This window comes from Ambystoma mexicanum, chromosome 8, assembly GCF_040938575.1.
Source record: "Ambystoma mexicanum isolate Mex_15411 chromosome 8, UKY_AmexF1_1, whole genome shotgun sequence".
Taxonomy (NCBI): Eukaryota; Metazoa; Chordata; class Amphibia; order Caudata; family Ambystomatidae; genus Ambystoma; species Ambystoma mexicanum.
Window position 1 is genome coordinate 866,633,023 of NC_090929.1, and position 26,068 is coordinate 866,659,090.

Consider the following 26,068-nt stretch of genomic DNA (forward strand, 5'->3'; position numbering starts at 1 on the left):
TCAGCCTCCTACATGTCAGTGTCACATGCATCCATGGCGTATCATAGTGGCACACATGTCAAATACACACACATGCACATGTACATTGTGCACATACATGAAGGTGGAACCAGCATCCATGTGTCACACCACAACCATGCCACAGTGCATACACAGAAATTTCAACATGTGTGCACCCACACATGCATTTGGCCACCATGCATTTGAACACATTCACCATTGATGTGCCTCACACATGACTGGACTCACATGCAGCAGGCTCATGTCCCTGTACATACACATCCATACATGGGCCTACCAAGACAAATGTCCAACCTGCAATACTCCTGCCACACCTCAACATGCACAGCACCCAATCAGTACTCATGTACACTTACCACTCGACTCCAGACGGGTCTGCCTCTGAAGGATCTGGAGGTGGAGCGCAGGGTCTATGCGTTCCAGGACCATCATCTGGATGTTGGTAAGGCAGACCCGTCCGGAGTCCAGACCTCCCAGCACTTCCGGAGGTGTTGCATGTCGCCGGCTGCCATCCCCTCCACGTTGATGGCAGCCACGATGTCCTTCCAGATCCTCTTCTGTCCTTCATTGTCGGCGCGTGAACTTCCAAAAAGGGCATCATAATGCCCCAGTACTAGCTCCACCAGGATGCCAACTTCATTGGCACTGAAGCTGGCAGCCCTCTGCCTCTCTGCTGGGGGGTTGCCACTGATGCCAGATGATGTTGTGTCAGACATGGCAACCCCGGAGGCAACTGGGTGGGCAACTGTGTCCTGGGGCTGGGCTATAGAGTGATGGAATACCAGTCGGGAGTCTTCTGTTCCAGCAGGGGTGGTCAAAGCAACTGCACCCCTGCAGATGGCTGATGTGCAGGCACCAAATAGCAGGGCACATGGCCAGCAGGCAGGCAGGAAGAAGCAGATGGCAGGTGGGCGTGTGCTCGGGGCTCGAGGGGCAGTAAATCGGCCTTCTGCGTAGGAGCGTGGTCTTCCGTGTGTTGTTGCGTGGCCAGCTTGATACGGAGTGATTTGAGACAGACAGCCTTGCTAGAGAACTAGGGTACATATTCCATCTAGTACCATGCCCCTTTCACCCCAATTGCCCAGGACAATTGTTTGCTGCATCTCCCATTCGCACAAGAACATCAGTGCCATGGTTGGGAGGCGACCAAGCGGTAAGGGAGGCAAAGGTGGCCGACCTACAAGAGGTGGGCCTGGTAGGGGACGTGGCCAGGATGTGCATAGTGGCGCAAGAGGCCAGTGTGTGGAGAACCAATCAGGGACACCTATGCCCCCCCAATGGGTCGGGGAGATGCAGCTGACACCATCCCAACTCAGGCCTTGTTAACCTGGCCCATATTTTCAACCGAACCGGCACAGGATGACTCCCAGGCTGACTTCCGTGTCACCAAGTCAAAGCCACGTGTGGCAGTGAAAGTTGCTGTCACCAGGCCCCGTGGATCTGGGGCAGCAATGTCATCTGCTGCCCCAAGTAGCCAGGGTGATGAGGCTGCAGGGGCAGCTGCAGCTCAATCCACCCCAGCTCCGAGTCTCCCAGCCGGGACAGTGTTGGTCCAAGTCCATCACACCGAGGTTGGTCCTGCCAACATCACCCAGCAGCCAATGCCTGCAGTGAGACCTTTGGTCATCATGCCTTTGGCTACTTCCAGAGCCCAGTGCACCTGCGCTTCAGCCCCTACCAACCAGAGCAAAATAAGCCACTCAGGGTTCACACCACCTCCCAAGAGGAAGAAGGGTGCTCTTGCGGTACAGGCTGGGTCCCCAGACACAGCTCCCCCCTCCGGCATGTCAAGGAAGCATAGTTTCAATGATGCAGAACTAGACTCACTTGTGGGCTATGTGTCGCCCATGGCCACAAAATGCTGGTGACTGCAGGGTGCAAGACTACATCTGCTCAACGTAGGGCCCACTGGCAATGCATCACGGACCAGATAAGTGACCTTGGATTTGTCAGGAGCACAGCTGATGATTGCTCTAAGCGGTGGAATGACCTCAACCGCAGAGCAAAGCACAAGCTGGCTTCCAATCATGCCTCTACTCTGGTGACTGGCAGTGGGTCTCCCCCAGAGGAGGAAGTACTCGCAGAACATGAGTCTATCGCTGGAGGCTTCATCACAGAGCATCAAATCCAAGGCGTGGGAGACCTACCAGATCTTGAGGCAATGTCTGGTGAGTGGCCATCCATGTGTTTGCAAACAATGTGTATGTTGCTTGGGTGATGTGTTCTGATTGAGTGCCAGGTGAGGCTGTGTAGTCATGACTTCTATGGGTCACCCATGTGGTGCCTCCAAACCATACACCGGCCTTGGGTTTGGGTTTTCAAGTATCCCTTCGGACCGCATTTGACATTTTGCACCTGGTTACTGCACTTGCACTTCAACTGCCATCTTGCCACAACATTGTTCATACTGTTTTCCTGTTCATTGTGCCTGATTGATGAAATCCTTTGCATGTTTACCACACATTTTTGTGCCGTTCTGCCCCAAATGTAACATACTTCAGACATAGATTACACCCCACAATGGCCCACATATGTTTTCTTATTATGGGAATGATTTCCTCAATCAGGCTGATTGAGTAATGTGCACCTAACATGTAACACCAGATGGTAATGACAGCGACGGCAGCTCTCCCACTATAGGGAGGCCGTACAGGCGGCCATGAGCCCATGGAGGGTTTTTTTTTCTCAACATCCACACATGTTGGTGTTGGGGTGCTCCCTGTACCTCGTACCTCCTGTGTGCCCCCCCCCCCCGGTCGACACATGGCCATTTTTGATTTGATTTTTTTTAATTTGATTTTTTCTTTTTACTTTTTTCACATTTTATTCCGATTTGCTAATGAAATTAGTATTTAATTCATTTGTTATCTTTATTTATTTCTTCTTCTTTTTTCTATTTATTATTTTAATTTTATTTTCATTCTTGATTTGTTATTTTGATTTTCATACATTTATTTGATTATGCTTCTGATTATTACTTCATTATTTCATTTATTTCTTTTACTTTACATTTACTTCTTTTTCTATATTTAATTTGCATTTACTTTTTTGTTCGTAACCATTTTCTTTCAGATTGTGAATTAATGTTACAGTGTGTTGCTTTGTGTGACTCCCATAGGCATCCACTGTGTTTTCCAGCTGGGCACATGTAGGCTTGTCCTGTCTTTGGGTTAGAAACTTGGGTTCCTGACACACACACCCCTCCTGCTTCCCCTATCCATGGGCTCTCAAAGGGTGTGACCAAGTGACAGTAACTTACACAGAGGCATTAGGCTCCCATAAGTTGTGTGGGCAGTCTGTAGTCCAAACTGTGTATACATCCCTAGTGGGGATTATTGTTAATTTCTCCACTGCATGGTGGATTTGTATATGCTTTTACATACAGGACTTTTTGCATATATATACATGTAGCTTCTTCATGTCTTAACAAGCCTGTCTCCTTTGCAGATGCAGTTCATGTTGTATGCAGTACACTGCCACATTTGCCTACCAGCAACACTCTGCAGTTGGGAGGGGTCCATATGCTGCCTTAGTCAGGTTGTGACACTTGCACTACTTGAATTTATTACTGTCATATGTTGACACTGTTGGATCCTGTACTGATGTTTTGTCTTGCTGGTAAGTATTTGTTAATGTGTGCTGTTTTTTTTCATTGGTGAGACGCAATTGTCTGTGGCCTGTTTCCATTTGGGATGGTGCACTTTGTGACACTTGTGTCATGTGATGTGCATTCATTTGATTGCTTTTACATCAAATGCCATGCCATGGTGTGTTGGGTAGCTGAGATGGGGTTAGGGAGGGGTTGGGTGACATGCCACTATTTGTTTGTAGTGTTTTGCAAGGGGGTATTACTTCATGCTGCATGAATGTGTGCCTTTTACTGACACAGCATTGGGTGTGTTTATATAGCTAGGGATGCACACAATGTAGCACTTCCAGGTGAACAATCTCAGGGTGGTATGGTTGTGACAGTTGACTGTCCCTTTTGTCATCATCATAAATTGTCAGCTGGCATGTGCCAGGCCTGTGTGCACTCTGCAGGGGTGGGATTTTAGGTGAAGAAATTTGCCACAAGCTGGGTACGGGATGCCTCACCATGTGCCCTTTCACCTCCCATGCCCAGCGGCCGTGCATGTGGTTGGGGATCTGCGGGCACCACCATGGTCACTGGCACGCCCCGCCGGGTTACAATGTTGTGCAGGACACACGCTACCACTATAATCCTGCACACTACTGGGGGCGCATATAGCAGCTGCCCACCAAAGCGGTCATGACTTCAGCACTCCGAATGTGCGCTCCACTATGCCCCGGGTTGCAATATGGGCTGTATTGTATCTTACCTCGGGTGGTGTGGTGGGGTTCCGTATTGGCGTCATCATGTAGGTGCTCAGAGGGTAGGCACTGCTCCCTGGGGAGGTGATAATTGTTGTCATTAGTGGGGTTTTCCCATTTCTCAGTGTCTGACATGCATGCATGTGCAGAGGCATTTATACTCACCAATTAGCCATGTGTCGCCATGCCGCCCAGCTTCCAGGTCCCGGTTTAGGGGTGACATTCGGAATATGAAACTATCATGGCTGGACCCCGGATAGTTGGCATATACTGAGGTGATGATTCCCTTGGCATCACATACAACCTGCACGTTGATGGAATGCCAGTGCTTGCAGTTTCGATAGATGTGCTCAGTGGCCCTGGGAGGACGTAGAGCCACATGGGTGCAATCAATGGCACCTGGCACTTTGGGGATGTGTGCCACCCCGTAAAAGTCCTGGACGACAGCCTGCCTTTCTGCAGGTGTTCTGGGCATGTATATGTGCCTGCGGACTGAGGGGCGTGCAGTCATGATCGCCAACACCTGGTGTAGGCAGCGTGACTGCGTGGCCTGTGAGACACCCCCAACTATGGCACTTGTCCACTGAAATGACTCAGTAGCCAAGAAGTCCAGTACATTGAGCACTTTTTCCAAGGGGCTCAGTGCTTGGGAGCACAGGGTGGGTGATATGAGGTCATCCTCCCACTCCCTGACCAGTTCTAGGATTATTAGTGGTGGAATCCTGTACCTCCCATACACTTGGCCATCAGGCATCCCAAAAAGGCTGGTCCTGGGTTAAAAAATCCGGGGCCTGGCTATCCTCCTCCTCCAGCGGTGTCCCACGACCACTGCTGCGAGGAACGGTATATTCATCGTAGCGTATGAGCTTGTTGTTTGCGTGCACTTTTATGCTGCACGCTGCCGCTTACGCCTGCTGTCTGCTGGTGTACGTGTTTCCGGATTAGCGTGTATTTTTTGCTGCATGGGTTTCCCCTGTTTGATTCCATGAATACGTGTTGTTAGCGCGCGTGTGGGCGTTGCAAGAATTTACCTCCCGTACTTCCCCTGTAACGCCCATATTTTCACGTGTTGTTCCCCATTCTGCGTGTTACGCCCTGTGTTCCACCCACTTTTCTTGTGTGCGCTACATGATGTGCGCTTTCCCTGTGCACGTCGCGCACAGCGTTTAGTGACGTGTGCGCCCACGTGCGCCATCCACTGATTTGGTGCACATCCCAGGATTTACATGTGCAGTGCATTCCATGAATCGACGAATGGCTGTGTGCGCGGCTTTAGCATGCATGCGCTGCGATATTCACGCTTACGCTCCCCATTTTCAGCGCACATTTATTCAATGAATTACCCTGTCAGTATCATAAAACTTCTTGGACATTAGAATATAGGATATATGGTTATCTGTGGGTGAACCTCATTATAGTTGGTTCTTCGACAATTAATAGCTTTTCCTAAATGCAACCTTCTACAATTACACCTTTCTTCTTAACATTCAATTGGTTGGCACAATAATACAGTGGTTGATAGAACATGACATCATTGTCCAGTTGTTTGTTCTTCTGGCCTTGAACACGGTTATGCTGTGCCAAGTAATGTGGTGGAAAACGAGAGATGGGCAAACCGCCATGACATAGAAATAATACTCCTAACTTGTTCCTATGCTTTAAGTCAATCTACCATCATTGTCCGTGGCCTTGGGTGTCTCGTCTTGGTGTGATCTGCTAGGGAGGTGGCAGGCAAACTATCTAATTGGGCTTTGCATGAATAGCCATTGTTTTGGTCATGTGGTGAGGGACTGTTGTGCTGAAATAATTCATAGTGATTTTCCTACTGTGCTACGTGTTTGCACTCTCCTCCAATTGTTGTAAAGGAGATGAGAGTTGCACATTTGGAGGCACTGCTAAGATACCTAGCGTCCGGTGGAAGGTCAAGGCTTCCTTGTCATGGCTCCCTCGGACAGCAGAGTAAACTTGCAGGAAGCAGATTGAGTGCACACTTACAGACGTCAATGGCAGGAGCCCAGTTTCAGTGAAAGACCTGCCTGGTCTTGCAGGAGCTATGCTGGGTGCAGAGGGTAGAAGCAGGCATGTAGAGGAGACTTGAAGCCAGCAAACCTTTGGAATCATAGGATTTGGTGATCACTGTGGGGGAGAGTATATTTGTTCTATTGTTGTTGAAGTTGATTAAGAGTATTGAAGAAGAGAAGAAGAGAGAAACAGAGAGAGAGGGAGAGAGAGATAGAGAGAGACAGAGAGAGAGAGAAAGAGAAAGGGAGAGGGAGAGAAAGAGAGAGAGAGAGAGAGGGGGAGAGAGAGATAGAGAGAGAGAGAGAGAGAGAGAGAGAGAGAGAGAGAGAGATACTTCTGACAGTTGTCTTTGGGGGGCAGAGAGAAAAATCATTAGGATATACCCCTCATGAAGAGAAGACAGCTGTGTAGATAGTTTTTTTTTGGTGATGTTGTTGTTGATTATTGTGCCGGTGTATGATAGGACACTAGAGGTGCTTTCTGTGTGTTGACAGAGTAGCAGTTAGGATTATTTGGAGGTAAGTACGGAATAGATTGAGATTGTGTATTGTAGGTGTGCGCTGAAAGGGTATTGTGTTGATATTGTATTTATTGATAAGGAGGGTAGGAGGTGTAAAAAAAAAGAACAACAGCGGGAGTTTGTTGAAACAATGATTATTGAAAACAATTAGTAAGTTGAGTTTATATCATCTGTGATGAATATGATGAAGTCATCACTCCTCTCCCGGGGATAGCCTCTCCCCATGTGACCAAGGGACGGCAGCCGCTACCTAATCATGACCCTCTGGGTGACTATTTGAGGGAGGGCTACATGGGGCGAGGCGATTCGAAGGGGGAGGGACAGGCATCATCAGATGAGACATGGCATCCCCTTTCCCCTTTAGGGATATCCCCTCCATTCCTCATGTCTTAATGGCATTTTGTGATAACCCTTCAACAACCTGCAAAATATGCTGACAGCTTCCTTCAAAACTCTGTAAACAATCGAATGACAAGATCTGACTATCAATCCCCGGTATATGAATATTTGAAAATACTGGGACGAGGAAGAGGAATGGAGTTGTGAGGATCCCTTGATCACGAAAGAGAATGTTGTGCTCTAGTAGTTGGAGAGAAGACCACAATGACGGGATATTTAAAAACCGGACAGCTGAAAGAAGGGAGACAAACTCTGACAGGGCAGGCACCTCCCATCAGGTAGAGCGAATGCACAGCAAGAGCTGTGGTGCAGGCAAGACCAGACAGAGAGCGGGAAGCCAGGGAAGTGCTACTCAAATGAGGAGGACTGCAGGAATGGTTGTTCCATGTATGCTGGAGAACTGGAGGTCAGGCAACTTGAGGCCAGAGACAGGACAAGCCTGTCAGGGGATACCCCCATCTGGCAGAGAGCACCAATAGCAGCAGCCAAGTAGAGTGAAGCACGCCAAAGCGACCTTAGGAGATGCAATGCACGGGGCGCTTCACTGTAAATACCACATAGCCAGGAAAGCAATAAAGGAGTTGATTGAGAGAGGCTCTCACAAGTGGAAAGAAAGCCACAAACTGACAAGCAGAGGGTCATGGACCAAATACATGGGAAGAATTTGGTAAAGGCTGAGGCCTAACAAAGTAAACAAGCTGAATGTAAACATCCTGGCAGGAGAGTATACTAAATGAACTGTAGATCTAGGATTTACAGCCATAAGAAATTATTGAAAGGAACCTGGCAGAGGAGCATACCAGGTGTCTTGTGAGTCTGGGAGCCACATCCAAATGTGTGTGAAAAGAGAAATCCCAAGGAAGACTCATACCATAAGAATTGTGCATTGAATTTCATCTTGAAACATAAAGCACAAGGAAGACTCATGCACTGAGGAGTTTGTATCAACTATAGGAGAGTACCTGGCAGGCGAGTATAGCAGGTGTTTGTGTAAAGGACCTATATGAGAAAACATGGCAGGAGGGTGTACCAGGTGTTTTGCGTGTCTGGGACCTGCACCAAAGTTGTGCTATATTTGAAAAGAGAATCCCAACAAAGATTCACGTCCTTAGGATTTTAAATTGCATTGAATTTGGATAAGACCTGGGCAAGGGAATCATTTTCCTTGGAGTGGATTGCAATGCTAAGAGATCCTCCTGGGCTATACAGAACTTGGTTATTCTTTTGAAATTTTGCTTTGTGGAGAGAAACCTTGGGAAGGGAGCCATTCCCTGGAACTGTTTACATTATCCATTTGGACATTTTGGTGGAGTTATACCTTCTGGTTGAACTAAAACATGTGTGTACTTTTCAATCCAAAGACAGTACTCTTAACACCTTAGAATGTGAGAGCTAGGATAGAATTTCTGACGCAGGGCATTTTTACTTTGGACATCTTGACACAGGAAAGACCCTTAGTTTTGTTTTTGAAGGGAACAGCCTCCTAGATTAGGGACAGTGAAGCATTTTCCAATCACTTTTTCATTTAATAAAAGTCAATAACAACAATCATGTGTCCTCAGTGTCCGTGCTCATTCTGGTTCCCCCTCAAACATCATAATGGCAGACACCCCTATATAAAATGTGTGTAAGTAGCTTCCCCAATGAAAATTAACAAATTAGAAATACCACATGCAATGGGGCAAAAACACACGACTGGCGCAATGGTCCAGCTGTGGCCTCAAGAAGCGACACGCTCGAAGCATCTGCTGCAACATATGCACATGTATTTAGACACCACACATAAGGAAAGGAAAGTACAGAGCAGACTAAGCATGCTTGACTTGTGGAAAATGTTTGAGGAACAAGGGCAGGCTAAAAAGGTAATCATAATTAGAAAGGATGATGAGGGGAATGTGAAGCCCACAGTACCTGCCCCCCCCATGCCCTCTGTATTCGACTGTCAGAATTATACCCATTACAAGCTGCTGCAAGTTACAACAGCATCCCCAATATGAGCCCCCGCAGGGGGGAAGGGACCAACAAAAACAAGGAAAAGGGGAGTAGTACAAAATCTACTTTATCCGAGTGTGTGGAACACAACAAGCTGCATGGTTTAGAAGTACAGTTAAAGGAAGCAAAGGAAGAGTTGAAGAGAATGAAGTGCATGAAGGGTGAGAAGGAAAGCAGCGGTTCTATCAGACAAGTGAGTGGGAGGACAAATATTATTCAAAATAGACAGACAGATGTAGACAATGACAATGTGAACACCAGAAAGAGAGAACAATATAGAACAGAGGGAAATGCCAGCATTAATAGGAGAGTGGTGAAGGACAGAGAGAACAGAGAACATGGTAGGAGTAGCAGGTGTTGTTAACAGAAATTTAATAGATGAAATTTAAAGATGGGTGTCATTTTTGATTTTTTTATTTTTTTTAGTTCAACACATTTATTCTTATTTAGGTCAAGGTTTGAAGGAATCGCTACAGGATTAAGGAAGTAAGACACAAAGGGAGTTTCTCTCAGATGACAATGTTAGTTTGGAGTAATAACGTTTTAAGATTACTTTATTTTTGCATTTTACAACAACAAAGAAACAAACTCTGATTCCCCCTCGCCCCCCTCCCCTCCCCCCGGTGCCACCCACCAATAAGATTCCCAGAGAGGCAGCATAAGAGACAGTGACAGACAAATAAGCAGCAGTGGAATGATTGGAGCATTCTGCATTACAGATGGGTGTATTTGAGTGGAGGAAGGTGCAGCGAAGAAATAGAAGAGGAAGAAACAGAGGATGAAGAGTGGGAAGATGAAGAGGAGGAAGAGGAAGAGGAGGAGGCGGCACAAGCTCCTCAAAAAGACATGCCCGGAACACCGGAATATACACTGATAGATTTATTGGATGACTAATACAGAGTGAAGCCCCTTCGTACCCAGGGTTTCTCCCAATAATTTCAGGATGGAAAACACCATTTGTAAATAGTTTAAGATATCTTCCATGCCAATGGAAAGCTGTGTGGCAACAACATTAAAGGGGCAAAGGGTGTGGCTGCCCCTGTATGCAAGACAGGGCCGATGCAACTACCATTACTTCAAAAGAGTCTGGCGCCAACTCAGGATGTACTATGGCCACAAACAGATCAAAACAATTTAATGGCTGCATTACCATTGTTGACAGCAGAGAAGTTGATTTATGAGTTAGAGGAGAAGACTGCAGGAATAACTTTAGCGGTAGGGGGTCTAAAGAGCCTATTAGATACAAAATTAAGAGAGCAATCAGATGACGTATGGTAAAGAGCAGAGTACCACAGAGTGACGGCTCAAAGTCATACACATGATGGTTCGCTGTTTAACAATTTCAGAGCAGAGATTTGGAGGGTGTTGAGGGTACAATATCCCGATACATCAGAGATGAGCTCTATTATGACATATAACATGAAGACAGATGAAGATTCAGCTACATATATGCATGAAATAAAAGAGAAGTGGCGCTTAGAAACAAGCTACTGTTGAGACAAAAACATACCCAGATTGTTCAACATTTTATGTCAGGGCCTCCCTGAGGATGTACAGAAACAGCTGAAGAAAATTGTCGGATTGAAATGAAATTGTGGCCCGAGATTCAATTGAACATTGTTCATTATTGACAGATAAGAAAATAAAAGAAAAGGAAAGGAACAAGATAGAGTAGAGGCAAATAGAGGAAGACAAATTAGTACTAAAGAAATTAACAAAATTAAAGAGGGAGCAGTAATAACGAACGCAGGGGAAGAAAACTATAAGAAGGAATAGCAACAGCAAGGAACACGTGGATACATGGGAGGAAGAGGACAACATAATTATTATCCCATAGCAAGAGGATATAAGCCAAGGGGAAGAGGTTATGGATTTGGAGGTGGATAATAGAGGCAGATTTGGCAGAATGGGCCCACAATTTGGAGTTTTTGCACAGCATTGTTTGACGTGTGGGAAATCAGGGTATTATACATGAGCATGTTGGAGTAGAGGGGCAATGAGCGTTGGATCGCAGCAGCCCGGCCCACGAGGGGGGCCTTCATATCCCCCACAATATTGTACACAGGAACAGCAATAACAGGACACATGCAAACCCTCACAGCAGCAGCAATTGCCATAACATAACATACAAAAACAACAACAGCAGCAGCATTAAATGTCTCCGGCAACACAGCACCATACACCCCAAATAAAAAAAATAACACACCCACAACCACAGCTACAAATGCAAACACTGAATCCACTGAAAATGCAAATGCAGCAGTCCAGACAATGGGGCAGTTACATATCGCAATGGGTGATGGGGGTGCAGCAGTGAGAAACCAGAAGGTGTATCACCCGCTAGTTCCCATCGGTCTCTCTCTCAGGTGGCTAGGGCACAGCCATTGCCTTTGGATACAGACCCTAGCGGTGGACCAGTGTGGGAGGATCACCTGGGTGAGGCATCTTTGGGGAGTGGAAGTGGGACACCTGATGGAGAGATGCAGTATTCCCTTCCCTGGAACACCTTTACCCCATCCTACACAGGAACTTTACCCTTTCCCCCCTTTCCCTACACAAACACTTTCACATGGACACTTCACTCTGGGAGAAAACAGACTCACATCCTACCGTTGTACCTGAAATGTCCCACTACTATGGTCAGTCAAGGTCAGGCAATTAATGGTAACCACTCACACCTGACTTCCATTACGCTTCCCGACGTCGATAAAAGGCAGAGCATGAGGGCACACTCTGAGCAAGGCAAAGTACACAAAGGACCAGTGTTTTTATCACGGCAGCTGAACGAGGGGAGAAAGATGGAAAACCAAAAAGGATGGTGCAGGAGGGAGATGCCTTTGACCTTTCTGGTCGAAAACCATTACTTTCCAAAGTCCTTCGGAATGAAAGGCGTAAGGTCAGGAAACAAGACTGAAGAATCCTGTATTGTGTGTCAGAGATACCCAGGGACCTCCTGCATGGCTGATAGAGTCAGGCAGGAGCAGCAGCCACTGTGGTACAAGATTAAAGCAGCACCAGTAAGATTAACACAGCCGTTGAGTTGGAGAGACCCGTGCATGACTAGTCTTTGTTGAAGTCAAGGTTGTAAGGGGCAACATTGTATAAAGAGCGCAAGATGGAATATTTGTAATACATGTGATGAAATAAACTAGGAAACCTGAATTGATAATGGATATTTGAACTAAGAGAAGAAAGATACAACACCTGTAACACAGTGATCTGGCACTGTGAGTGTGCTCAATCAAAGCTCTCTGTAAGGTATCCCAGCAAGAAGTGGCAGAACGAAAGTAGAAGATTAATAAGAACATTGTGTGAAGTGAATAAAAGTGGTCCTATGACGGTTTAAGCAAATCCCATCACACATTTGAAAGTCATCGATTTTTGATATCAAGAGGGAAATGTAGAAAGTGAAATTACATGCTCCGAGCCCAAAAGAGGGAGATCAAAATGTGAATATTGTGCTGAAGGGATACGAGCCCAAATGAGGGAGATCCATGGTCTGAGCCCAAATGAGGGAGACCTATTGTAAACATTGTGATAAAAAGGAGTCCAAGCATGAAGGAGGTAGACCCATGATGAACACTGGAAGTGAGAACTTGTGCAGGTGAAAATCCTGATATGAAAGCAACTTTGGTGTTTGTTTGTTATGATAGGCTCTCTGCAGTAAGAGATTGTTATTGGAAAAGAGGTTTTGGCAGAAGACCCTGATACCTATGCTTTGAACTGTATCCTCATGGAAGAGAAGCCAGAGTGTGTGCAATGCTCTTACGTGACACCTTGCCCTGTGCTGAAAATGTGAGGAAGGGAAGCCAACTCCTCAACTATCCTGACATATTATTTCTTGAACACTTTTCTTTTTTGCATACACTATTGTCCCCCACCATTTGTAATTAGAATTCAGGATTGGCAACAGATTTATTAGTATAGGCCCATTTTTTTTCAAAGAGACTTGACTAAGACTGCATTATCATTATTTGATGGTTGTAACTTGCTCCCATCCTTAGATTTAGGTTTAGATAGGCGTTCAACCAACCCATTGAAGTTCAATAAACCCCCTTGAACAGTGATCACTTGTGTCTGTCTTCACTGTTTGATACCATGCCTTCATTACATGTGGTGTCGGGATTGGGATGCAACTCAACTGAGACACATTGGGGTACTGTAAAATACCATAAGCCTAGTCACAGAGTCTCAGATCCCTCTACCACCATGAAAGAATCCATAGGCATAGACATTTGTAGCGGCAGAGAAGCTACGATCTTTCCAGGGAAAAGAGGGATGATTCCCACAGAATCCTAATACGCAATGAGGGTTGTTATATAACATTGGCCCCAAAATCTGGCCTAGCCTGGACGTTTGGTCTGAACGTTCTAGCAGGCATCATAGATCCCGACTTCGGGGAAGACATGAAGGTTCTCCTGCAGAACCATGGCAACAATCCTTTTGAAATGCATTGTGGGGACAAAACTGCACAGGCAATTCTTGAGAAGGCTCTATTTCCCTGTTTTAAGGAAGAAAGTGAAACAGAAGAAACTGAGAGAGGTAGCATAGGCTTTGGAGAGGGTGATGCACTACCCATCAGTGAGGCAAAGAGGGAAGAAGAACCTATTAACCATTGTGATCTAGCCTTCATCCAGCGAAATGATCCAGCACTCACAGAGGCTTTCTTGCTGAAGTTGATGCCTGAGGGGAAAGAACCAGAAAAGGGGAGTCCCTTTTCATTCCTGAAGCAGGGATTACTTTATAGAAAGGATATCTCCAGAGAAGGCCTAAGTAAAACTCAATTAGTAATCCCCAAAACCCATTGTAAGATTGTGCTAGAGAGTGCACATTCTCATTTGACATGGGGACATTTAGGTCAATCTGAAACACAAGCTCTCATCAGTGGGAAATTCTATTGGCCAGGTATCCACGATGACATAAAGAACTTCATCCAGATATGTTAAATATGCCAGAAAACAAGTGCACATATTCCTTACATGCCCCTCTAAACCCCTCACCAATAATAGAAGTCCCTTTCTCCCGAATTGGGATGGATATCATTGGACCGTTGGAGACCTCTACGCTGGGTAATAAGTATGTCCTTGCAATCATTGATTATGCTACCCGATACCCATAGGCATTCCCCATGCAGAACAATACACCATAGCAAATCTCAAAACACATATTACCAATCATTTATAGGGTTTGTTTCCCCGAGGAAATTCTAATGGATCAAGGATCCAATTTTATGAGCAAACTCATGGGTGAAGTCAAGGAATTCCTACACATTTCCACTGTAAGAACCTCAGTTTACCACCCCCCAAATGAACGGATTGGTAGAGAGATTTAACAAAACCCTTGAGCTGATTTTGAGAAAATTGGTAGATAAGGATGGAAAGGACTGGGATAGCATCATCCACTGGGCCCTATTTTCAGTAAGAAAGGCCCTCAGGCATCCACTGACTTCTATACTTTTGAACTACTTTATGGTAGAGAACGACAAGATGTCATAGACATGCTACGGGAGACATGGGGAGAGAGGGGGGGCATCTATTCCCCTCTCACAAACAGCTACCCGATTGCAAGAGCATATGAAACTCTTTTTGAAATCTAGTCTACACTCACATGGAAAAAGCACAAACCCAACAAAAGTCCACCTATGACAAAAAGGCACATTTAAGATCCTTTTCAGTAGGACAAAAAGTATTAGTCCTCTCACCTACCTCTAGAAATAAACTTGTCTCAAAGTGACATGGGCCATATGAGGTACTAGAGTAAACAGGGACCTGTACCTATAAAATAGCCAAACCTGACAGGAAGCCAAAAACTCACCTTAACCGTGTAAATCTCTTCAAAGAGTGGAAAGAAAATCATTCTGCTGCCTATGCCTCAATATTGTCTTGTTTGATACCGGAGGAGTTAGACAATTCTGAGCTTATCCCCCAAGAACTTTCTAGACAGAAGCAATAAAATGTAAAACAACCTGGTTATGGCATTCCCCGATGTATTCTGTCAGAAACCAGGGAGAGTACATGGTACTTATCATTATATCAGAACTCCAAAGGGTAAAGTAGTCCATTTAAAACCCGATAGACTCTGAGAAGCCCGTAAACAAATAATGGCTAAGGAAGTGAAAAAAATTATGAAGGCAAAAACTATTGAGCACTCTTCAAGCCCATGATCCTCCCATATTGTGTTGGTAACTAAACGTGATAATTCTTGGAGGGTTTGCATAGACTTCAGGCAGGTCAATACCATCTTCACCTTCGATGCCTACCCTATGCCATGAATCGAGGAGTTAATAGAGAAACTCGGAAGTGCGAAATTCCTATCAACCCTAGACTTCACCAAGGGATATTAGCAGGTCCCTGTACAAAGACCTGATAAGGGAAAGACAGCTTTCTCAACGCCCCTGGGACTATTCCAGTGCAAACTCATCCCTTTTGGCCTGCATGGGGCCCCAGCCAATTTTCAACAGCTTATGGACTGGATATTACAGTCGTACTCCAATTTCTGTGAGCCCTATATTGACGGCATAGTCATTTATAGTAAGACTTTGGAAGACCATCTTTTCCTTCTTTCTACTATTATGAGAAACCTCAGAGAAGCCAGCTTAGCTGCCAATCCATCCAAATGTAAGCTGGGTCAATTGCCCGTGAAATATCTCAGCTTCTTTGTAGGGAACGGCAGCATCCAGCCCCAACGAGAAAAAGTGAAAGCGTCAAAGACACCCCCACGACTAAGACCAAGAGAAACCTCAGGGTATTCCTAGGATTGAGTGGTTATTACGCTAGGTTTATCCCAAGTTTCTCAGATAGAGCTAGCTTGATGGATAAATTAAAGCACGATGAATCCCAAAGGGTTCATTGGACTGATGAGGAAGATGCATGTTACAACAACTTAAAACAAACCTTGTGTCAGAATCCAATCTTAAAGGTAGTATATTTTTCTAAAGAATTTGTGTTACCAACTGATGCCTATCTCACAGTGTTAAAATCAGGTTATGACACATTAGTGATGGATTAGAACACCCTATCCTATTCACTAGAAGGAAATTCTTCACACAGGAGAATAGCTAGTCTGTGTTCGAATTAGAGGACCTTGCCATCAAATGGGCAATCACCCATCTAAGATACTATCTTCTAGGAAGGAAGTTCACACTGGGCACAGACCACTCACCTTTAGTATGGATAAGTCAACGAAAGGACTCTAACCTTATAGTCATGCGATTGTTCATAGACCTGCAACCCTACTGTTTCACTCTGGAACACCGAAAAGTTAAAGACCATGGGACCATCGATTTCCTTTCCCATTTCCCTATAAAACCAGAAGGTGTCTCATCTGCTATAACATAAGGGTATCTCTCTCTCAGGTGGCCATGGCTTGGCCATCGCCTTGGGATCTGGACCCTGGGGGTGGACCAGTGTGGGAGGATCATCTGGGTGAGGGGTCTTTGGTGAGAGGAAGTGGGACACCTATGATATGATATGATATGATATGATATGGCATTTGTAACGCGCCTATACACAAGTGTTTCAAACCTGATGGAGAGATGCAGCATCCCCTTCCCTGTAACACCTTTACCCCATCCTACCCAGTAGGATACTTAGGAACTCTACCCCTCCTCCCCCTTTCCCTACACAAACATTTTCACTGGATAGCCCATTCTGGGAGAAAACAGACTCACACCCAAGGATTGTACCTGACATGTCCCACTAGTATGGTCAGGCAAGGTCCGGAAAGCAATGGTAACCACTCACACCTGACTTCCATTAAGCTTCCTCACACAGATAAAACGAGAAGCACGAGAGCACACTCTAAGTGAGAAAAAGCACACGAAAGAACAGTTTTTTCGAGATGGCAGCTGATCGGGGGGGGGGGGAATATGGCAAACCAAGAAGTGTGCACCAAGAGGGAGATGCCCGTGACCCTTCCAGCAGAGACAGTTATTGGAAAAGATGTTTTGGCAGAAGGCCCTGATTGTCATGCGCCCAGGAGGGCACTGGTCACTTTGGAATCAGTGAAGGCAATTGTATGCCATGCTCCATGCTTCCCCCAAGATGGTTCCTGTTTACACTGGCTGCGGTGCAGTCCTTTCTGGCACTTCCCTAGCTCCGCCCCCTCCTGCTGGAGGACGGCGTTATCAGGAACTGCAGTATGCAAGCCGGCATGTTGCTACTCTTTGGAGCAAATACTTTCTAATTACACCCTGTCTCTCTAACTTTATGATCTATTCTGCCTTTCCTGGATCTATCCTAACCTTCTGTTTAGTGTTCTTAGCACTCTAGAAACCCTGCGATCCCACCTCACAAGTGCATACAACAGAACTCTTCCTGTCCAGTTAGAGACCCCTCCTTTGCCTGGTAACGGTCAGTAAATAGCCTCGGTATTCCTCCCATGAAGCTATCGTAAAGGCTTTGGCTTCCTTTAACGTGCCATTTCTCCTTCGGCAGTTTGTTGCTTTCTCCGCAGTCATCTGGGCTCTGTGTTGTCAGCTCAGGGCATATCCATGGATCCAGCTAAAGTGGCAGCAGTTCTTGACTGGCCATACCCTGGCTCGGTAAAGGACATTCAATGCTTTTTGGGATTTGCAAACTTTTATAAGACATTTGTTCTAGAATTTTCCCAAATCATTTGATCCATCACAAACCAACTTAAGAAGGACGTCCCTTCATTCTGGTCTTCGGAAGCGCAACTGGCCTTTGAAGTCCCATTTTAATTGGGTTCCTGTTTTGGTGTCTCCTGCCCAAGATCCAAGGTTCTTTGTCAAAATGGATTCCTCTCATTACGCCTTAGAAGCTGTGCTTCTGCAGGAAAATGATCAAGGAGAGGAACTTCCAATGTCCTACCTCTCCAAGACTCTGACTCCCGCAGAACTGAACTACTCCGTTCTCGAGAAGGAGCTGCTGGCCATCAGAAAGCCCTTACTAGAATGGAGACATCTAATGTTAGGTGCCAAGTATCCCATAGAGGTTCAAACCGATCACCACATCCTGAAAGCTCTTCAATACGCCCAGTCAAGGAATAGCGGGCAGGCCAAATGGGCAATTCTTTTTCATTCTTCAATATTGTTTTTACTTTCAGCCCGGGTAGAGTAAATCTAATGACAGATGCTTTATCTTGAAAGGAAACCTCAGGAACTCTGCCATTTTGTTCAGAAAAATTGTTCCCCAAAGCAGTGTTTGTTCAAATCACATTGAACCTGCTTCAGCAGATCGAAGCAGATACTCAAGTACACGAAAGGGAATGCCTGACTTTGCTTCCCACGTATCATTTACAGAACGTTAAGGAGTGCTATTTTCGTAACCAATGAGTATTCCTACCGACTGAGAGCCTTCAGCAAGAAATTCTATGGCTGTGTCATGATATTCGGGCAGCAGATCATCAGGGAATATGCAACATCACAGAGTTGGTACAGAGCCACTTTTGGTGGCCATCGTTAGGCTCTGATGTTCAGGACTATGTCTCATCATGAACGGTATGCCTCCAATCAAAATCCCCTAGAAGACCTCCACTAGGCAACTTAGTGGGAATGACCATCCCAGACCACCCTTGGAAGATCATCTCAATGGATTTTATAGTAGATCTGTCCCCATCGCAAGGTCATACTGTGGTCATGGTGACCCTTGACTAATTTACCAAACTCGTCCATTTTATACCCCTTCCAGGGTCCCTTCCGCTTCTCAGATGGCACGAATTTTCATTGAACACATCTTTTCGGGACATGGACTGCCTGAGACTATTGTATCCCACCGGGGATCCCAGTACATATCTCGTAATTGGCAACAGGTTTGTACAATTCTCAACATTAAGCAGGCTTTAAGCTCAGGGTTTCACCCTCAGACTAATGGACAAACTGAGCATCTCAATCAGACCCTGGAAGGGTATCTTCATTGTTTTATTTCCTCTGCACAGGGTAACTGGTCTGGTCTTCTCTTCTTGGCCGAATTTACGTACAACAATTCTTCACATTCTGCTTTGAAGACCGGTCCTTTCTTCGCCATTTATGCCTACCATCTGGCTTGTTTTCCAGTTATTTATCCTATGGCTGTTACGCTCACCTCGTATCCACGGGGGCACCACACGAGACTGGATGGAGGTCTAAGCGCTATCCTGGAATCCTCTCTGCTTGGTTATGTGCCAGACGTTGGGTAGCGTCTATAACAGGAGAATGGAGGGTTAAGATACTGGTACTGTGATGGGTGAACTCCCACCTCCCTCTGGTCCAAATCCCCTCCCTTGGGGTTATTGCTAACCTTAGGTTTTTGTGCGTTGAACTCTCCGTCCTGCGTCTCTGTGCAAGGGTGCAAGGTTGGTGCGGGCGTTCTGTGGACCTAGTTGCTTCACTGGTCCGTGTGCCCTTATGTTGGGTCCAGACCGGCTGTGACTCTGACTCTGCTTGCTGTCTTCCAGGTGAGTTATAATGTCTTTTCCGTCTTTATTCTGTCTCTTTTTTCCCTCTGTTTTCTCTGTCTTCTCTGCGTCTTGCTCCACTACGCTGTTCCCTAACAATGTTTCTTTTTATTTTCACAGGGATGGCTGCAATCTCGGAGTTGCCGCACCGATTGCGAACACCACAGTGAGTTATTGATGCGCGGAGCGCTGCACTGTTTATTGGTGTTAATTGCTAACCTGTGTTCTCTTCTCTTTGTACAGGTTGCAGTGATGTTCCGGAGTGATGAGCGATCGAAGCGCTGCTTGCCCAGATAAGTGCTTTGTTAATGCTGACCTTGTTCCTTCTCCCTTGCAGGTTGCGGTGAAACCCGGAGATGGGCGAGGTAAGAGAAGCGCAGAGTGCTGCCAGGACTCGCTACTTGCCCGAGTGAGAATTGTTATTAATGCTGTCCTTGTTTCTTTACCTTTGCAGGTTGCGCGAACTCCGGAGGTGGGCGAGGCAATCAAAGCGCAAGATGATTTCAAGACATTATAAGGACATTTTTCAAGTTTGCCGTATAGCTGGTGCTGTCAGAGTTTTGCAAGGACGGAGTGAACGTGCCTGACATGGTGCTGTTTAGAAGAGGAGTACACCAAGATGTTGTTGATGTAAACTAGAGCACATATGTCGATCAATTCCCGTAGTACATCGTTCATGAAGTGCTGGAACATGGCGGGAGCGTTGCAATGCCCAAAGGGCATCACCTGATATTCGTACAGCCCATACTTAGTATGAAAGGCGGTCTTCCATTTGTCTCCTTTCTTTATACGCACAAGATAGTATGCCCCCCTGAGATGTAAATTGGTGTACTAGCAACTCTGCCATAGCACATTCCTTTCCTTCTCGCGTTTAAGCCTCCTACGTTTGTACTATTACCGGCTCATCAATCCAGTGCACGGATAGACACCGACTCGCAAAAAGTCATTGTGACATGCAAACAGCAGTAATCCCCTTCAGCCAAACTCATGCAAGACAGCCCAAGTCATAGCAGACATCACACCTACCTCTCAATCAGTACGAAATTAGCTGCCATTCCTGGACTGATACTAAGACGTTTCCTGACAGGGTTTTCTTCCCCAGAGGGTTTCCCTGCAGATTCTGCTCTCCCTATTTCGGTATTATTCAAAAAGGGGTCGCAGAGTTCTTGGGGTAATCTCTCCTCAGCAGCCTCTCCACTGCAGATACAGGTTAGTGCAAAGTGAATCATCCTGATTTGTATGCCTACAAAGAATTCAATTGTTACACTGAAACCTATGCTTTGAACTTTATCCTCGTGGCAGGGAAGGCAGAGTGTGTTCAAAGCTTGTATGTTCCGCCTTTCCCTGTGCTGAAACCGTGGGAAAGGGAAGCCAACTGCTCAACTATCCTGACATATTATTTCTGGAACCCTTTTGATTTTTTTATACACTATTTTCTGTAAGGAACTCATGATGGCAACAGTAAAGACAGACACAAGTGATCACAATTCAAGGTTGTTTATTTAAACATTATGCAGGTTGGAAAACACCTTACCTAAACCTAAATCTAAGATGGGAGCAAGCTTTGATCATCAAATGAAAATAAGGCAGTTCTAGTGGCGTTGTGTCAAATAAAAGTGCCGATACTATGAAAAACCTATTGCCAATCCTTACGCTAATTACAAATAAGTGTGGGATAAGGTTTTCAATAAGAAAAGAAATGTTCAAAAATGATAAGTCAGGATGTGATTGCCAGGGTCTTCCTTTCGCACATTTTGAGCATGGGATAAGCACAGCACACACTCAAGCTTCCCCAGCACAAACCGAAAGTTCTGTACCAGCTATCAGGTTCTTTGATGGTTAAGACTCTTTCAACAAAAGTCTCTTGCCTCTGAGGGCCCGGTGTATTCAACAAACAAACAAACAGTTTTGTTCTACATATACGTTGGGTCATGGCTTCACCTCTGGGTCCCCCTCTTCCAGGCGCAGACCCCTAACAAATCATATTCCACAAAACAAATACATTGTTCCTTTCTCACTGGACTTTGGGTGATGAATTTACACCCCTGGATCTTCCTATTTTGGGCTTGGACCCCTTACAGATGTCAGCCTCCCTCCTTCGTGTTCACTACGGCTTTTCTTTCATTCACAAATCTTGATGTCTTTTTAAACAATCCTTCAGGCTTCACCTCTTTCTTTCGGAATCCCTCTGCTGGGTTCACTCTTGCCAACTTTTGCTAAACAAATGGCATCACTGTGCAGTGTAAATAAATACACAAGCAAATTTGGAATGCTTGATCCAGATCGCGGATCGCAGCAGTCCTGCACATTGGACAATTTTATCCACAATGTTTCTTCCTTTAACCATCAAGGTAAGGAAAACAACCGGCACATTTTTTCTTTACCATTTATCCTTTAACTAATGCATTCTTCCACTGCTAGAATCTCTGTATCCCCCATAGTTTTTTTTAAAGATACCCAACTTTGAAACACTTTATTTTGCTTACATGATCTACTTTTCCAATATCAAGCAACAAACCCAATTCAATACTTTATCCAAATGAACCTACTATCTGGGTGAGTTTTCATCATATATATATTTTTTTTACCCTTTGCTCCAAAAAATAATGAAATAGCACAAATAAAGACAAGCTATTACACTTTAACAAGAAGTTATATCACTATTAAGACTAGACCAAGTTCCTCTTTATTCTAGAAATATTCAACTAATCCTCCTGATGATCCACTTCAGAAATAGTGGGGAAACACGTGTCGAGGCTGTTATAAAGTGGTTGGTACAAACAGAAGATTTCTTCAGACACAAGAAGTCTTTGTATATATAACTCACCCCCATAATAGGGATACCTGAGTCTAAAAGGATTCCAAACTATTGAAAGTCACCTCCAGGAGATAGATAACTCCAATACAATTTTGAGAAAACAGCAAATGTGTATCCATTTATTGTTTGAAACACATAACATGTTTTTCATGACAAAAACCAATATAAAAGTATTTCTCAAGCACACCTTTGAGAAAATATCAAATGGTTGCAGCAACAAAAGCAACTCTTGACCATTGAATCAATCTATTATTTTTCAAGACAAGTTTGAATGAAAGAATTTTTGAACACTCTTCAATTTTGTATGAGCTTAATTTACAATACCTGCAGTTGGCGCAACTTGGATGACCCGTAAATGTTAATGTGCTTTATACTGTATTGGGCAGCCACAATATATGGACATTCATATAGCAGACAACTATCAACCAACTATCAATAATTTGAATTCACCAAAAGGTTGTACTGTGACTGCAACCTGTTTTTAACTATGTATTCAACAAGGCAGAATCCTCATTTTCAACAAAACAATATAGATTTACAGAGCTACAACATTAAACAATAAAAGGATCTGTACCAACATCCAAGATGATGGACGATTTTCAATCTAGGGATGCAGACGCTGAATACCTCTTTCTGAGGCACAGACAACCAACCAACAATGTGCCCACAACATCAACTTCTTACAACCAAAAAACTATTTGAACAACTAGAAACCCTTATGAAAAAAGAACTCTCCAAATGGTGGGATATCAAAACTTTGAAAATGCACCTAGATGTAGGAAGAGTACCAAGAGGACTAAGAATATGCATTTTCCCATCCTTTGAGGAAGATGACATTGAAACTTTGAATGATTGTGAACAACCTTTAGGCAAAACATCTAAAGAAATGTTGATGAAAGTCATCAGCCATTCATCCAAAGTCCATTAACAAACTTTAAAAGACATCAGCATCACCAAAGAAAAAATACTGACATTGAACCATGCATAAATCACTTAAAACAATTACCAAATATTAGATAACTATTTAGCCTACTTTACTAAGGAACGTAAATCAAAGAAACAGAAAAAAAAGAGATGACATGGACTATAAATTCAAGATAATGCACATCTTTAACAAAAAACATGACCTCAAAAGCACCACAAACAAAATGCAAGGATGACCACCACCACCCACAATAATACCAGTCTCATTCCCTGTGTCATCAGATATAGAATCTATCAGTGCAAGTGAGACAGAACCAGAAACAGTATCAAATCCATCTCCAATAACAACTGTGTGCCCTTTTCTAGAGGAGCTGGGAAGACACAAGGTCAGCACTCGTACCAATTACCAGACAACAAGCAACACAAATACCACACAGAGCGATGCCTTGAAACAAAATATACCAAAAACAAGAAACCACACAGGAGGGGCAGGAGGGAGGGCAGTAAATCATACAGTGGGAAACAACACAGGCATGCAAACAAGATGAAAAAGATCGGGACAAAACTAATAGACCTGGTTGTAAACCTATCTGACATGCCCATTTCTGAAGACCTCTCTTTGGCTCTCAATAAAGGTTTATCCTTTAGCCCAAACAACAATTCAGATTACTTTCAAACTAACCTATATATATATACACATTTTGTAGAAAACTAAAACTAAAAAAAACTTTTGCAAACATTTATGAGAAAAAGAAGAACCAAGAGCAAGCATTTTTTCCATCTGAATTATCAGTGAATCACACTGAAGATAGCATACTATTACTCAATTTACAGGAAAACCCAGAAGAATATACTTTTCAAAGCTTTACGGATGAACAAACATTGTTATGCATCTGTCGGAAGAACCAAAGCTCAAACCAAGATCGAAATTCAATCCTAATCTATCACAAGACAACGCAATAGATCTCTTCCACAAAGCAGTGTCAAAAGATTTAGGGGACAACTACATATCAGGCAAAAAAACTAAGATCAACCACAATCTCTCGCTCAAATAGAAAATAGTCTTAACAAAACTTAAAGACAACAGAGAACTGATAACAAAAATGGCAGACAAAGGAGGAAAAATAGTCATCATGAACTATATACGATAACCAGAACACCACCTTCATTACAGAAAATACTATTTTAAATTACCGAACAACCCACTTCCATTATTAACACAGGAGTGGCATACAATGAGCAAAAATTGGCACGAGGAAGGACTTTTAATGAAGAAAAATATCATTACATGGACATCCAATTCCCGATACTAGCAACCATCTATTTTGTTCCAAAAATACATAAAACATTTCACCATTTCCTGCCCTGCAGACCAATAATCAATGGAATTGGCTACCAATCTGGCGCCCTTCATTAAAGATACCAGACATATAATACAACAATTGGAATCAGTAACATGGGAACAAAAATTTCAGACTGGTCACTTTGGAAGTCACGTCTCTCTACACAAGAACCCAACATGAAATAGGCATCCACACAACATCTCACTTCTTAAAATCACAATCAATCTCTTATCATTCACAAAATCAGATGATCATTGAGATGCTTACATTTACTTTAAATAACAACATCTTCTGTTTCAATTATCAAATTTATTGTCAGCAACAAGCACCAGCAATGGTAGCAAATGTATCCCTATGCCAACCTTTTTATGTGACAATTTGAAAGTGAGCATGCCTGGCATCATCCTGCCATTACCAAACACAAAAACGTAGTCTTCTGGGGTTGGTACATAGATTATATTCTCATCATCTGGGATGGCAACAAAACATCTTTGTCAATGTATGTAAAGTATCTAAATGAAAACCAATACAATATCAACCTCACCATGGATGAGAACACAGAAAGAAAACGTTTTCTAGACCCAGAATTTTATGTAGAGGAAAACTCAATCCACACAACCCTGTTCATTAAGCATACGGCAGGCAATAGCATTCTCCATGCACATAGAAATCATCCACATCACATCAACAGGGAAATCCCATATGGAGAACCCCTTAGAATCAAAAGAAACTGCACAAACAACATAGAATGTTTATATCATGGGGACAACATGATGGAAAAATTCAGGCAATTGGGCCTAGATGAAAAGAACCTTCAACAAACATTCAGAAAAGTCAACGTAAAAGGTAGAAGTGAACATTTAATAGACAGGCCTCTAAATCCTGCACAAATAAATAACAATAAAAAATAAGAATCATCACAACCTATAGTTCAGATGTACACAAAATAAAAAAACCTAAAAAGATATTGCCACATTCTAAAATGAAGAACATAATAAACCCACATTTTTTCACCCCTAACAGAACAACGAATAGCATCCAATCAATGTGGAATCAGACACATCTGCAAGGAAACCACAAATGTGGCAATTGCAAAATCTGCAAAAAAATTACCCAATGGTAAAACAAGAAACATTTTAAAGTTTATCAACTGCAGAACTCCATTTTTAATCTATGGCACCTAATGTCAATGTGACCTACTAAACATTGGTAGTACAATTAGACAGTTGAAACTGAGAATTATGGAACATCTAAGGGCCATCAAGAATAAGGATCCAAGATACCCATTGGCAATCCACTTCA